We start from the raw sequence: 12,873 nt of genomic DNA, 5'->3' as shown, positions 1-12,873 counted from the left end.
CCTGAAACCTGGTTGGGGGAACTGAGGTTCCCGAGGAAAAGCTCCACCAGATTGGTAACTGGGAGCACCTGAGCGCTTCCTCCGAAGCTCTCGCTGACGAATTAAGGGACAAGTTCATTTAGAAATCATTTGTTTCTCTGCAATTTTATTTAACTCTGCAGTGGTTCTCAGCACCCCCCCCCAGCAGCAGCCAGGGCAGCTCTTTAACAAGTTCCCTTGAATATTTCTCCGTATAAGAGGAACAATTAACCCTGTCCCCAGCGGGAAGCAGGCACAAGGTGGGGAAGGGGAGTCAGGCCCCCCCACGTGGACCTGCACTTTTGGGCGGTTTGACCCAGAATTGGCGTGTTTGGCACCGGGTGTGCCGGGAGCATCCCGGCTCTGAACCAGAGGGCCAAGTAGAAATTCGGAGATCCAAAATAGATGACATAAAGTAGAAAGAACCCAACCTAGGAAGGCAGCTCCCGTCTGCCGGGTAAATGCCATATCCTGTGAGGTTGTCCTTTTTAGCTGTCTGTACAAATAAAAAGGCTCCTCCTTGTCTCCATTTCTTCCACCGAGCAGCCTGTGTTCATTCTAGCAGTAAATGGAGTTCTTTAAAAAGGTGTACGGGAGCTCTCAGCATCACGACTGTGACGCTGACGGACACCATAGACCACGCGGTAACACAATTCAGTGCGAATGCAGGGCCTGATCCTGCTCCTGCACCCACAGGGATGCGAAAAGCTCTGGGAACCTGCGACCCGAATGTGGGAGGTGAAGCCACCCCAAGAGCCTTGGTGCCCGGAGCAGGAGGCGGCTCCTGCACTGGCAGCATCCTTGAGCTCCTTTGCAATTAGGCACCAGCTTTTCCCAACAACCAGCCTGGTCCCCAATTTCCAGCCCGTGGCAGCATCCTCCAGCCGCTGCAGGTACCGGCCTGCGGCGCAGTCCTGCCCTCCGCTTTTTTGGACTTTCAGGGAAGGTTTTTTCCTATTGCAGGTTTTCATAGCCATTTACAAGAAACCTGGTAATTCTGCATATGCCAGCAGTGGGGCAGACGGGTTGGCGTGAGCCGTTAGCGGCTGGGGTGAGTGCCGTCTGCCCCCCAGCTCTGTGGAGAGGGCAGCCGTGGGCTGGATCAGGCCCCCAGCACAGGAGAAACGACACCCGCTCAGGCGCACAGCTCCCTGGAGCATCTCGCAGCCTTAACCACTGCTGATAGACAATGAATAGCTCTGGGATAATATACTAATATACAGCGGCGTACGGCTGTGAGATACACTGCAAGTGCTGGGAAAAAAAATTCTCTTTTACCAGGAGACTGTCATCGCGATTTAGGGATGTGGGGGACTGCGGAAGGGCGGGGGATGCGGCAACTGGCCGGCCGAAAACCACCCCATGGGGCACACCTCCCCTGCAGCAACAAGGAGGGCATTTCCCCCAGGAAAAGAGGCTGCAAGTTTTTTATTCAGCGTTTTGCTGGGCAGGTGGAGCTCCACGCACTGCGCGGCTGCCCCGGAGGAGACGGGCATGCAGGGCCTGAACTCAAACACGGATAATTCAGGATGCATTTGCTGCCTCGGCCGCTCGGCTGTGCAGAAATGAGCTGTGCAAAGCCCCGGCAGCAGAGCTGGCTGCGGTGGAGGTGCCAGGGCTTTCCTCCATCCCACCACATTAGCTCACCTCTGCTTCACACGCACCTCCCTGGATTCACATCTTCTCCCAGACAACCCCCCGACCGCCCATTTCTGCTCTCCATCATCTCTTTGCCGCTCTCCTGTCGTTGCCGCTGCTGGCTCATTCCCTGGCTTCACCCAGGAGTTGAAGGCAAGACCCTGGTCCTCCGGCACACCCCGAGAGCAAGTGCAGCCCCACAGGCAGGGACATGCCATCGGCACCGGCACCACAGCCAAACCCGCTGCCAAGAGCCTGGAGGTCGGAAAAGCCCAGCGGCGTTCCTGAAAGAAAACACAGCGACGGCTGTAGAAGTGTCTGGGTGTCGGGACGCTGCCCAGCGAAGCTCTGCCCTCTCGCCAGCTTCCCTCGGCTGCCTTGTTTCCGTTCCCACAGAACAAGACTCGAGGCTAAGCAGCGATTGCTGCTCAAAATAAATAAGGAAAAGCGTGCTGCAACGCGAAGTTGGGACTGGGGTGACAGGAACGGGGGTATCTCCGCTGGGGACAACGACATCAGCCTGTGCGGTGCACCCTGTCCCGACGCACACCAGTGCAGGAGAAGGGAATAACCCTTCAGTAGCAAACCTGCACCTGCAGCGGAGGGGAGCAGCGCTGGCCTGGCACCGCCGGCATCGCTGGCAGCACCCCTCGGATCATCCCGCGCAGCGTCCCCCGCGCAGCCAAACCCCCTCGCCCTCTCCCTCCAGCGCAGGGGATGTTTTGGCGGAACAGCCTCGCTCCCTGCTTGCATCCGTGTCTGCCGGCGTTCCCTGCCGCCTTCTCTGTCTGCACACAGGGCTGCAAAGGGACAAACCACCGACGTTACTTCCAATCCCTATGACAATGCCAGATTTTTATTTTATTTATTCATTTAAGTGAGTTCCCAGTTTGGGAACTGAAGCAGACGTGCTGGTTTGCAGCAGGGACGAGGCTGCGGGGTGGCTGTGGGTGCCCTGGAGTGCCTGGCCCGGGACGTGCTCCTGTCCAGAGCTGTCCTCACGCTTCCCCCAGCCCCGCTGTAAGGAAATTATCACACGTGAGACTTGGCCATGGGAAAGCAGGGATTTTGCAAATTATGTTGAGATTTGTTTAAAGCACGCCTTGTAAAATCACACAAGTTAAGGTAAAACGATCTGGAATATACTACTACCATCAATACGTTCTTTTATATGACAAATAATAACGTGTTTATAAACATCTGTTGCAGAAATAAAAATAGTTCTGAAAAAAAGAAATCCGATATAAAATAAAATTACTTTTTAACTTTCGAAATTCAGCTGCAATCATGAGAAACAATCCATTTCAGACAGTAACAGAAATTTCTTTCTTTTTTTAAACACCAGCCAAGCACCCAACCAAACGATGAGCAGGAGCAAACAAGATCCTTAAAATGACATGGGGAAGGGGAGGGGGTGCCTCAAAATTGCTCTCTTCTCTCTTGAGAGCTGAGCAGAGAGGAGCAAATGGCCTGAGCTGGAGATACGATGATCCCCATCTCTCCTTTCTGGGGACCATTCCCAGCTCAGGCGTTTCTTTTAGGAGACTGCGCGTTTTCAAACCAGCTGGTTTGAAAGAAAGAGAAGAATCCCCTCTATTTCTGAAAGCCCAGCTAATGTATGTACATAGATATATTTTGCATATATACACTGCTCCAAGAGGCACAGCAAATGACTATAATTAGGGTTCCTGTTGTACCTCTCCAGGCCAGCTAAATAACACGGTTACACCGAACGTGGCTGCAGCGGTTCCGATGGCCTCAGCCGCAACACGCGGTACACACACCAGTGTTCCCAGGCTCAGTGCGGTGCTTCGCGTGGCGCTGGGCGCAGGGAGGGCCCCGTCTGCACCCAGCCGACGGGGACACCCAGCCCATCCTTCGGCGCAGCCGCCCTGTGCCGGGGCCGCCATCCCACAGTCCCGAAGGAGAGTGGCCCTATCCCAACAGTGCCGCTGTTAGAACTTCAGCCGCCTCCAAGTATCCGAAGGTAAAAAGTTGAGTGCATGTGATGTTTTTGTCACCCACCTCTGCTCAGGCGCTGGTCTGGGCAGGCGGAGGGACCGCAGCAGCAGCGTCTATCACCCATCCCCAAAACAGACCCTCCATAACTAACAGGGGAATGACCAAAAAAGGGGGGTTTCCCCATTTGCTCAGTGCTCTGCCATCCTCCAGCGCGTTTCTCAGGACAGCCCTGTTCCATCTGTGTCTCTCATGGAGGGATGTGCCGTCTCCAGCGGCCACGGAGGAGATGGGCAGAGCTGGACCGCGATGGGAGTTTCCAAACCCGGTGCGGCTGCGTCCTGCACCCCATGGGGACCGGCCTGGCCCCGGCAGCTCTCACCCAGCATCCCACAGCTGCTGCAGCCCTTCACCAAGGGCGCGCTGAGCCCTCACCCGCTCGTGACACGCCACCCCACAACCGCCTTGCAGCAGGAAAAAGCAAAGCGGGTTTCCCGGCGTGCTCCCCGGTTAACTTTTGCAGCCGCTGGACCACAACGCTTGGGATTTCCCTGCCCGCTTCCCATCATTTTGTCCTTCTGGGAGATTGCAGGGCCCCAGGGCTCACCCATGGGTGCCGGGCAGGTGCGGTGCCGCGTGGGTGCCCACGCGCACCCATGTCTAATATCAGAGCTCCACCTAGCGCTGCGCAGCCCCTCCCGCTGCCAGTCCGGCCCGCGAGGCAGGGGGAAGGGGGGGGAAAAGGGGAAAAAAAATTAAAACATATTAAAGGTGTTAATAAGCGACTTATTTAAACGGAGTATCACATATTGAACATTAATCACCTTGCAGTAAAAGTGTAATTAAGGAGTCACTCTGCCTTCTGGGGAAGGCTCGCTTGGAAGCCGAGAGAAAATGGTCTCTTTATTAACACAAATTATTTTATTTGGCTAAAGGTAATAATTCTAAGTGAGGTCAACGGGACTCTGTGCACACGCGAGCGGCGCCGGGTCCCGGCCAGCGTTTCCATGGCGACTGAGCCAAGTTCATCCTCCGCGGTAATGGCTTTGCTCTCCCACCACCGCTCGGGATTGTTTCTCGGGAAAAAACAGCCTTCGATCTGTCAGCGGCCTCTCCTCGCCGCACCCCACCGGGGACCGCGCAGGAGAAACCCCCCCCGGGCCTTTCGAGGTGCTTTCTGCAGAAGTGCTGTGTTTAAGGGCGGCAGCACCGTCCCCACCAGCCGCTCGGTGCCGGGGGCTCATGGCACGGCACCCACCAAACGTTCTCCACATGGGAATGGCGTTGAACAAGCAGGACCAGCACACGATACTGCTTTTCGTATTTTCTAGCGCAGCTACAGCCAGAGATGGTTGTAGGACGGTTGTAGCATCACATCCATCCCGGCCCCGCTCGGCCGCAGCTGTGGGAATTTTCCCTGACGCCTTCCGCGGGGGAGCCAGGGCTTTACGGGGCTGCAGCTTCCCCAGGGAACTCCAAAGAACTGCAAACCTACAAGAAAAGCCGTGCCAGGGATGTGCCCCCAGATGTTTTCCGGGCAGAAACACATTTTCCTCCCCATTTTAGCACAGCCCTAGCTAACGCGTTTGGCGTCCGAATGGGCATCAAGTCGCGGCGAGTCATTTACCTGTGAGCATTTCCAGGCTTCTACAGTGCTGAGTGTCCCTATGAGCAGGGAACAGCGTATTTAAAAATATATCTAATTTCATAAAGTTGAACTCTAATAAACGTACTAGTAAAAACCATAGAGGGTTTGGGCTGTAAAACCCCGTTTTCCCGAGGACATTCCTACACTCAGAGAACTCATGTGTTATTCTGTCTCCTGCAGATTATTGTCTGAACACAGCGGTGATTTATCTGTCTCCCATGTCATGTCATCCGTTTACGTACAGTATTATATGTAGAGTACGGCATTAACATTTTACTATTATTCTTACCTTTCAACACAAAAAGATAAGAGTGTAAATCTGGGAGACAAGGGATGTGTCAACAGAGCCGAGCCAGCGCTCCCGGCGTGCGGGGCCGGGTGCGGGTGCTCGTCCTCCTCCCTCGGTGCACCGACCCTCAGCTCGCCGGGGGACCATGCCCAGCCCAGCGGCCACGGTGGGGCCATTTCCATCACCGAAACACAGCCCCACCCAGCACCCACCGCAGCACCCAGCAGCGCGACAGGCATGCTCGCGATCCCGCCACCCCGATAAAACAAACACCGACATCCCTTTTCAGCACGGAGCATCCTCCCGCGAGGTTGCAGACATAAACCACCTCCCCGCCACGCCAGACGGAGAAACAAACAGCCTGTTCACAACTTACGGCTGGGCCGGCGTAACTTATTAACACCTAGTCAAGATTAATCAAGCAGGGAAAGCTAAAGCAGGTCCCTAATTAGTTGCTGATGATAACTATATTTGTCATCCTCTCCCAATTAGTCTACTGTACATTTTGGAGTTTAATTGCACCTTGTTCTTCATTTAAATGTCATCATGTGCATATATTCTCCTCATTCTTTAGTAAATTTGAGAAAAATTTGACATTAAATATAGATTATCTTTAGATTTTCATAATTAACACAACTGAACTGTCTTCGGCCTAAATACATCTCCTTATGCTATAAATCTGGCCGCTCACTTGGAAGTGGGTATTTCCAGGGGCGCCGCAGAGGCAGGTCTGCATCCCCCTGGCACTGGTGACACTGGGGCCATGCACAGGTGGCACTGGTCAGGATGTGGCCTTGGGGTCTCCTCCCTGCCCAGACCCCCACAGAAGGAAGGGACGGGGCAATCCTTGGGTTTTTCTCTCTTTTGGATTTTTTTTCTTAATTTTCATAGCTGATATAACACTTTTAGGAGTCCGATTTGCAAACGGTGGGTCAGATTATACCCAGGGAAATGATGAAGATGAGGAGACTGTTTCGCCTCCCTCCATCCCACTGCCAAACCTGCCCCGGGCAGCGTGGGGACGGGCAGCCCCGCTCAGCCTCACCCCTAGGACAAGACACGTCTGCTGCTCTGCACGGGTCGCACCCTGTCCCCGCGGATCCAGATTAGCGGATATTCAATATATTGATGTACAAGAGAAAGCTCCAACCAAAGCTGCTGCCCAGTGACCTGCGCCTCTGCGTCCCGCTGCCTTTAACCCTTCAGCTGCTGCCCAGCGCTCACCGGCAGGACTCCGTACCTCCAGCCTCCCCTGCCACCCAGCCAAGGTGTCACCGGGGCTGGGGACGTCCAGCCACACCACCCACCTGCACCCTGCGTCTGGCTGTGCGCCTGTTTGCTAACCGGGTGTATCAGCCCGGGCTCCCTGCACGCCGTGACAGCTCGAAGGGAGCGAGACCTGGGGAATGGCTTGTCATGAGCCATTCCCCACCATCACCGCAGAATTCAAAGCACTGTATGAGCGTGGAGCCCCTCTCCTGCCATAACCAATGTACCCCGGGTCCCGCCATGTCCCCACCCCAAGCTCCCAGCCCGGCCGGGGCCAGACCTGCGCCGAGCCACCATTGCAAGGGAACGAAACCAAAGCAGCGGCCCAACGCACCAACGCTTCAAACAGAGCGCCAGGGCAAGGGCACGATGGGGCGAGCTGGGATCAGGGTCTGCCCCGCGCTGCTGCGGTGCCAGCTCCCACATCCCGCGGGGTCTCGTGCTTGCTGGGCTCCCCCCGAGTGATGCCGGCGTGCCGGGACACGGCCATCCGCCGGGCACAGGCACACGGGAGCTGCTCCACAGCCAGCCCTCTGCTCACAGTGATCGGTGGCAGAGGCTGGGACCAGCACAAGCCCCCCCGGCGCCCACCCCAGCCCCCCCATGCCTGCTGGGGCAGCTGGATTTGGCCCGTGGGGCACCCGCTGTTGCCTCCTGAGCACCCGGTGAGCTGGAGGAGATGCTGGTGGCCAGCAGTTCTGCCCACAGCCCTTGCCACAGCAATGCTGGCACTGAAAATGAAGGTCAGGCTTACAAAAAAAGAAGAGGAGGGGAAGGGGAAAAGCAATGAAGGAAGCTGTACGGTCCTACCTGTCCCTTAGGAAGAGGCTCAGCACACAGATCATCCCTACGGCCTATTAAGAGCAAAAAACTACGCCAGGCTATGCATTTCCTAACTGCTCCGGGGCTCGGCGTGTCCAGCGCAGGGACTGCAGCCGCTCGCTTCCCCGGGAGGAGGCTGCTGCTGCGTGAGCGGATGGGGGAAGGAGAGAAGAAAGGAAAAGTGGGAAAAAAAAATAAAAAAAAAAAATCAAGGAGTAGTCAAAAAGTGTATTAGAAGCAAATTTGGAAAGAAATCAATGGCATGTAATTAGATTTGATTTTTCTTCATGTTTTGTTTGGCTGGGGGTTATGTATAAACCCTCTATATGAGCGGAGCGGAGAGATTAAAGCGCGGAGAACAGGTGCAGGATCACGAGCCGGTGGCCACCAAAGCATGACAGCTCCATCACCGCTGTCAGGAGGCACAGCAAAATAAACACGTAAATAAATAAAGGGGAAACCATGCAGGGAGGAGACGGGCATTTGCTTATTTACTATTTTAGCCGCTGCTCCCCCTACCCGCGCACGCAAACCGGCCTGTCAGCGGGAAAGGGGCCGTGCGGGGAACAGGGCTGTGCCCAGCGCCTGTCCGGTGCCAGCCCTCCCGGCGCCACGGGGGACCCAGACAAGTCCTGCCCTGCACGGAGGGGCACACACAACAACAGCCATGTCCCAAAAACCGTGTGAAGGGACGCCCGTGTCCCCCCGTGGCAGGGATGCTCCTACACCCCCCCCCAAACCTTCACCGTCCTGCTCCGGACATCAGCACGAGCCCGACACGGGCGTGTGGTCGCTGGGAAAGGAGAAAAGAGACCGCTTGTGCCAACTCATTCCGCATCTTCAGACAGCATCGGTACCCGCCTTTAAACCGGCAGGTGTTTCTGTTCGAGGTTTTAGTTCTCCTCCTCGAAACAGAAGCAATCCATATGGTGCTTGGAAAGCAAAGCCAAATCCTGCCGCCGTGGCGCAGGCTGCACGCGGTGCGCATCGCTATTCCTTGGGCAAACACGGGCAAACGTGAGGCTGATAAACACACCTCCCACGCGCCACGGCGCGGTTGGGTAAACCCGGACGGACGGTGAACCTCAGCCCTCCCCACGCCCAGCAGCACCGAGAAAAAGCTGCTTTCTTTTTGTTATTAAACCTGCTTCCTAAGGAACCTTTCCGCAGCTGGAGAGTCCAACTCCACGCAGCAGCGTTTTCCAGCCAAAACTTGGGAAACAGGCGCGATCTGTAGGGAAAGAGGATGGGAACCGCTGAGGAGCCTGGAGGGCTCCGGAGGGAGCATGTCCAGCCACATACGTACACACACGCGGAGGCTTGGATGCATTATGTGTGTGCATGTGTACACACACATATATAAAAATATATATACACCCCCTGCACGGCTTTCAGTCTTGAGTTACCAACCGTCGCTCCTCATCCTCTGAAGCTGGGGGTTATTTTTTTTTTTACCCTTTAACCTTGAAAATTAACCTAAAACACAGGGCGCTGTGCACATGACTTACTCAAATAAATTGCATCCTTAATTATGAACACCCTCCGCTCCTCGGTGCTCCAGGCCACGCTGCCCCAGCGGACACCCCCCTCCTGATGAGTGGTTATTGAACACGCGAACAACAATCAACACTAATTAAATACTCAGCTGTTGAGAGGAGACAATGTTTATCAAAAAATGCAAGAGGAGGGGAGTGCATCTTCTGTTTTCTATAATTAGTTAGCAATATTCCCCAGGCAGTCTTGGAAATCGAACTCGGGTTTGTTCACATCTGTTTGGCATGGGCAGACAAAGGCCACCGCAGCCCCGGCCCCTCTATCCCCCCGACGTACACCCCAGCGCAGCACCCGCACGGTGCCACCGCAGCACCCCCGGCCGGCGGAGCAAGGCCACCTGCCCTCCCCATCCCCTCCGCGGCCGTCACCGCGGGGGATTGCGATGTTCAAGGGGGAACAAGCCACCGGAGCGGCTGTTGGCTGCGGAGATCCTGTCCCACGCCATTCCAGGGATTTGGGCGGGCGGATGTGTCCCAGTATCACGGGGTCCCTGCGGCCAACCCCGCAAACACAGGAGCTGCTGGGGTCTTGGGGGGGTAGAAAGGGAAGGGTGAAGGCACGAGGTGTGTACACCCCATTAAAAACAAACTCCTCATCAGCAGGAAATAATTTGAATGCAAATTTATACCTTTTTAATTCTTTACTTCAATTCTTCAGTGGTTTTCAGCCAGGGAAGGGGCAGGACAAGGCCGTTGATTTCCCTCTGTCTCACATTATTACTGGCTTAAAGATCTACTCAGCGGCGGAGGACGAGAGTTAAAATTTCCCTGAAGGAGGGGAAATAAGGCGATTAGTGATCGCGGGGGTTTGAATACTGAAGCCTGGGAAGGGCTCCAAATAAACTAACACTGGTTTCATAGTTTGTATATGAAAGAAGAACAAGAGGAACAAAAAAACCGCTCCATCATACTCTATACTCTGATATTTATCCAAGGGCTGCTGAACAATCCCTGTCCTGTAGACCCACACTAGTATTACCCACCTTCCTACACACTGCTGATAGTACAGACACCCTTGTCTTGCAGGCGGCTTTGCCAAAAAAACCCAACTTCAGGCAATGCTCTGAAGTTACTACGCTGGCCGGCGCAGTGCGGCACCGGGAGTAGTGCTGCAAGCCCTTTGCGTACGCTCCTATAGAAACTGCTAGAGCTATACAACAGGCTTACTACTATCATGCGTAGGCACCCCCCTGCACGCAGGCACTCTGACGCTACGCATCCAGGACACAAGTGCCTTTCTGAAGTCTATTCCACTACGTTAACAGTTCCTCTTTCCAAACAGTGTACATAATTCAATATAATGGATATTCTCCGCGCAGCATCGTCCCCAGCCCAGCCCCGCGGCGAGGCGGGGCAGATGCATCCTCCGTGCTGGGAGGATGCTTGGGTGATGCTTGGCTGCCGGTCCAGTGGGAGCACGAGCCCTGGGGACACCCCGGCCACGGCCCCCTCCCGCTCCCCGCCAGCAGCCGTTGCTTCCCAGCCTCGGCCCCGCTTGCCGCTTCGATCCATCGATACTCGGTGCAGTCGCCGGGAAGGGCAGGCACGGCCCCAGCCCCGATCGATAGGCACAGCCGCCGGCCCCGTGGGTGCTGCACTTGTTGAGTGAGGCTGCAGTGGAAGGAAGAGAAACCACATTTAATACATTACTGCTCCATACAAAGCCAAACCCAAAGGTGTAGGAGCAAGCAGGGGGTAGCAACATCTCCTAGTGTCTTGCAGAGGATGAATAATGGCAGCAAAAGCAAGTGCTGGGAGCCGGGGAGGAGCAGCATCTCGGGACGTGAGCCCATCCTGCAGCACGTCCGTATCACTGCTCTTGGGCTTCATCCGTTGCGCCTGGCACTGCTCGTGACATACAAGCTTTGGTAGTAAAACACAGTGGCAGAAATAGATTGAAGTTCAGCATGGCTCGGTGGTAGCGCTGGGCTCCCAGTCCTGCGCACATGCGGGTGACAAGGGCTTCCCCCCCTCTTTTCACCCCCTCTTGCTCTAATCATCAAGAGCAAAAGCTCCCTATGGATCAGCACCTGACTTCTCCAGGCAAGTTTAGAAGTTATAGTAAACAGCAAATGATACTTTCATGGTACTTTTCATCCCAGGGATCTCAAACCACTTAATAATTATTAAGACCAGGAATTAATCCATACTGCCTCCGTAGGAGACAGAGAAGGACCGGTGCACTCCGCTCATAGACAGGACAGCGCTGTGGACGGGGAAGGGAGGGTGGCTCTGGCGCTGCGAGCCGGGACGAGCCGGGACACTGGCAGAGCAGAAGCTGCCACTGTTGTGGATGCACTTTCCGACTCGCTCGGTTCGTGCCATCAGCACTACCGGTTTATATAGCCAGACTCTGAAATCAGTACATTGCCCTTACACTCCACTGTGATCTACCCTAAATACCGACAATATTTCTGGTAGTAAACAATCTCCAAGACTCATTTCTTAGAGCAGCAGCAGATGGTCAAGAGCATTTCCTGAAATTGAATATTATAATGAATTTAGGATCGAAAAAGTTTACATAATAATCTGGTTTAGATTCTGATAGTGAAGAAACCTACACAGAAACTGCTTCTTTTCAGCTATTTGAATTAAAGTATAAATCTTCGAGTACTTTAATTATAAACAAACTCTTTGCTATTCCAGATCCATGAAATAAATTGAAAAATTAACTACCCAGTGAAGCTCAAGGCCACATGTCAGGCTTAATTCATCGGCGAGTTTACCTCTCGCGACCCGGCGGCTGGGCTCACCCGATGGCGGCTGGAGCGGGATGCTCGGGCGCTGCGCTCAGCCTGGGTCGCGTCTCTTGCGCCCGAATTGACTTGAGATTTGGCTGATCCTGTTGAGTCCCTATCAAACTGCATGGCCAGCATGATCCCACGCCAGCTCGGCTTGGAAACCTGCAGAGGTGCTCCGGGAAGGAAAGAGGTCTTGGATCGGGGCGATATTACAGCCTTTGAGCTCTTTGTCACAGGGGTTCCCCAGGTCTGCACCCACAGCCGGGGATGGGGATGGGTGGGGTGAAATGAGAGGGGACGGACGGGCTGGCATGGCGTGGCATGGCACAGGTGGGATGCCATGGGATGGGACGGATGGGATGAGACCATGCCGCCCTCGGGATTAGCTGTGCCCAGATCCTGGCGAAGCGAAGTCCTCCAGAACAGGCTCGAAGCCCATCACACACAGCTGCTGGGACCCAGGGTCCCACCGGGTCTCCCCCTCGCTCCCCCCAGCCGCTCGGGGTGCCCGCGGTGACGCAGCGGCGCAGACGCTGCGGTGAGGCTGCGAAGCCCCACTCGGGGTCATCTCCCCATCGCGGCACCCAGCACAACCCTGCCAAGAACGGCCCCGCGCAAAGCGCGCCCCCGGGACGACCCGCGTCGGGCTGTGAGGGACCCGCTGCGGGGTCGGGGCTCCAGCAAAGACGCCTCCGTCCTGCCACGGCTGCTGGGCCACGGGAAAATTTCACTTCCCACCCTCGTGCTGGGAGCTGCGGAGGGCCTTCCCTTTTAGAAAAGCAAATATTTAGTCTAGATAAAAAACCCCAAGAGCGTTTTCCCCAGGTAATACTAGTAACTAAAATAATCACATTCACTTTGCTGGTTTAATTTTATATTTCCATTTCTACCTTATCTTTTTTCTGCAAGCATCATTAAACCACACCATAACAAAAA

This window comes from Gavia stellata, chromosome 25 (genome assembly GCF_030936135.1).
Source record: "Gavia stellata isolate bGavSte3 chromosome 25, bGavSte3.hap2, whole genome shotgun sequence".
NCBI lineage: Eukaryota > Metazoa > Chordata > Aves > Gaviiformes > Gaviidae > Gavia > Gavia stellata.
This window is presented reverse-complemented; position numbering follows the sequence as displayed.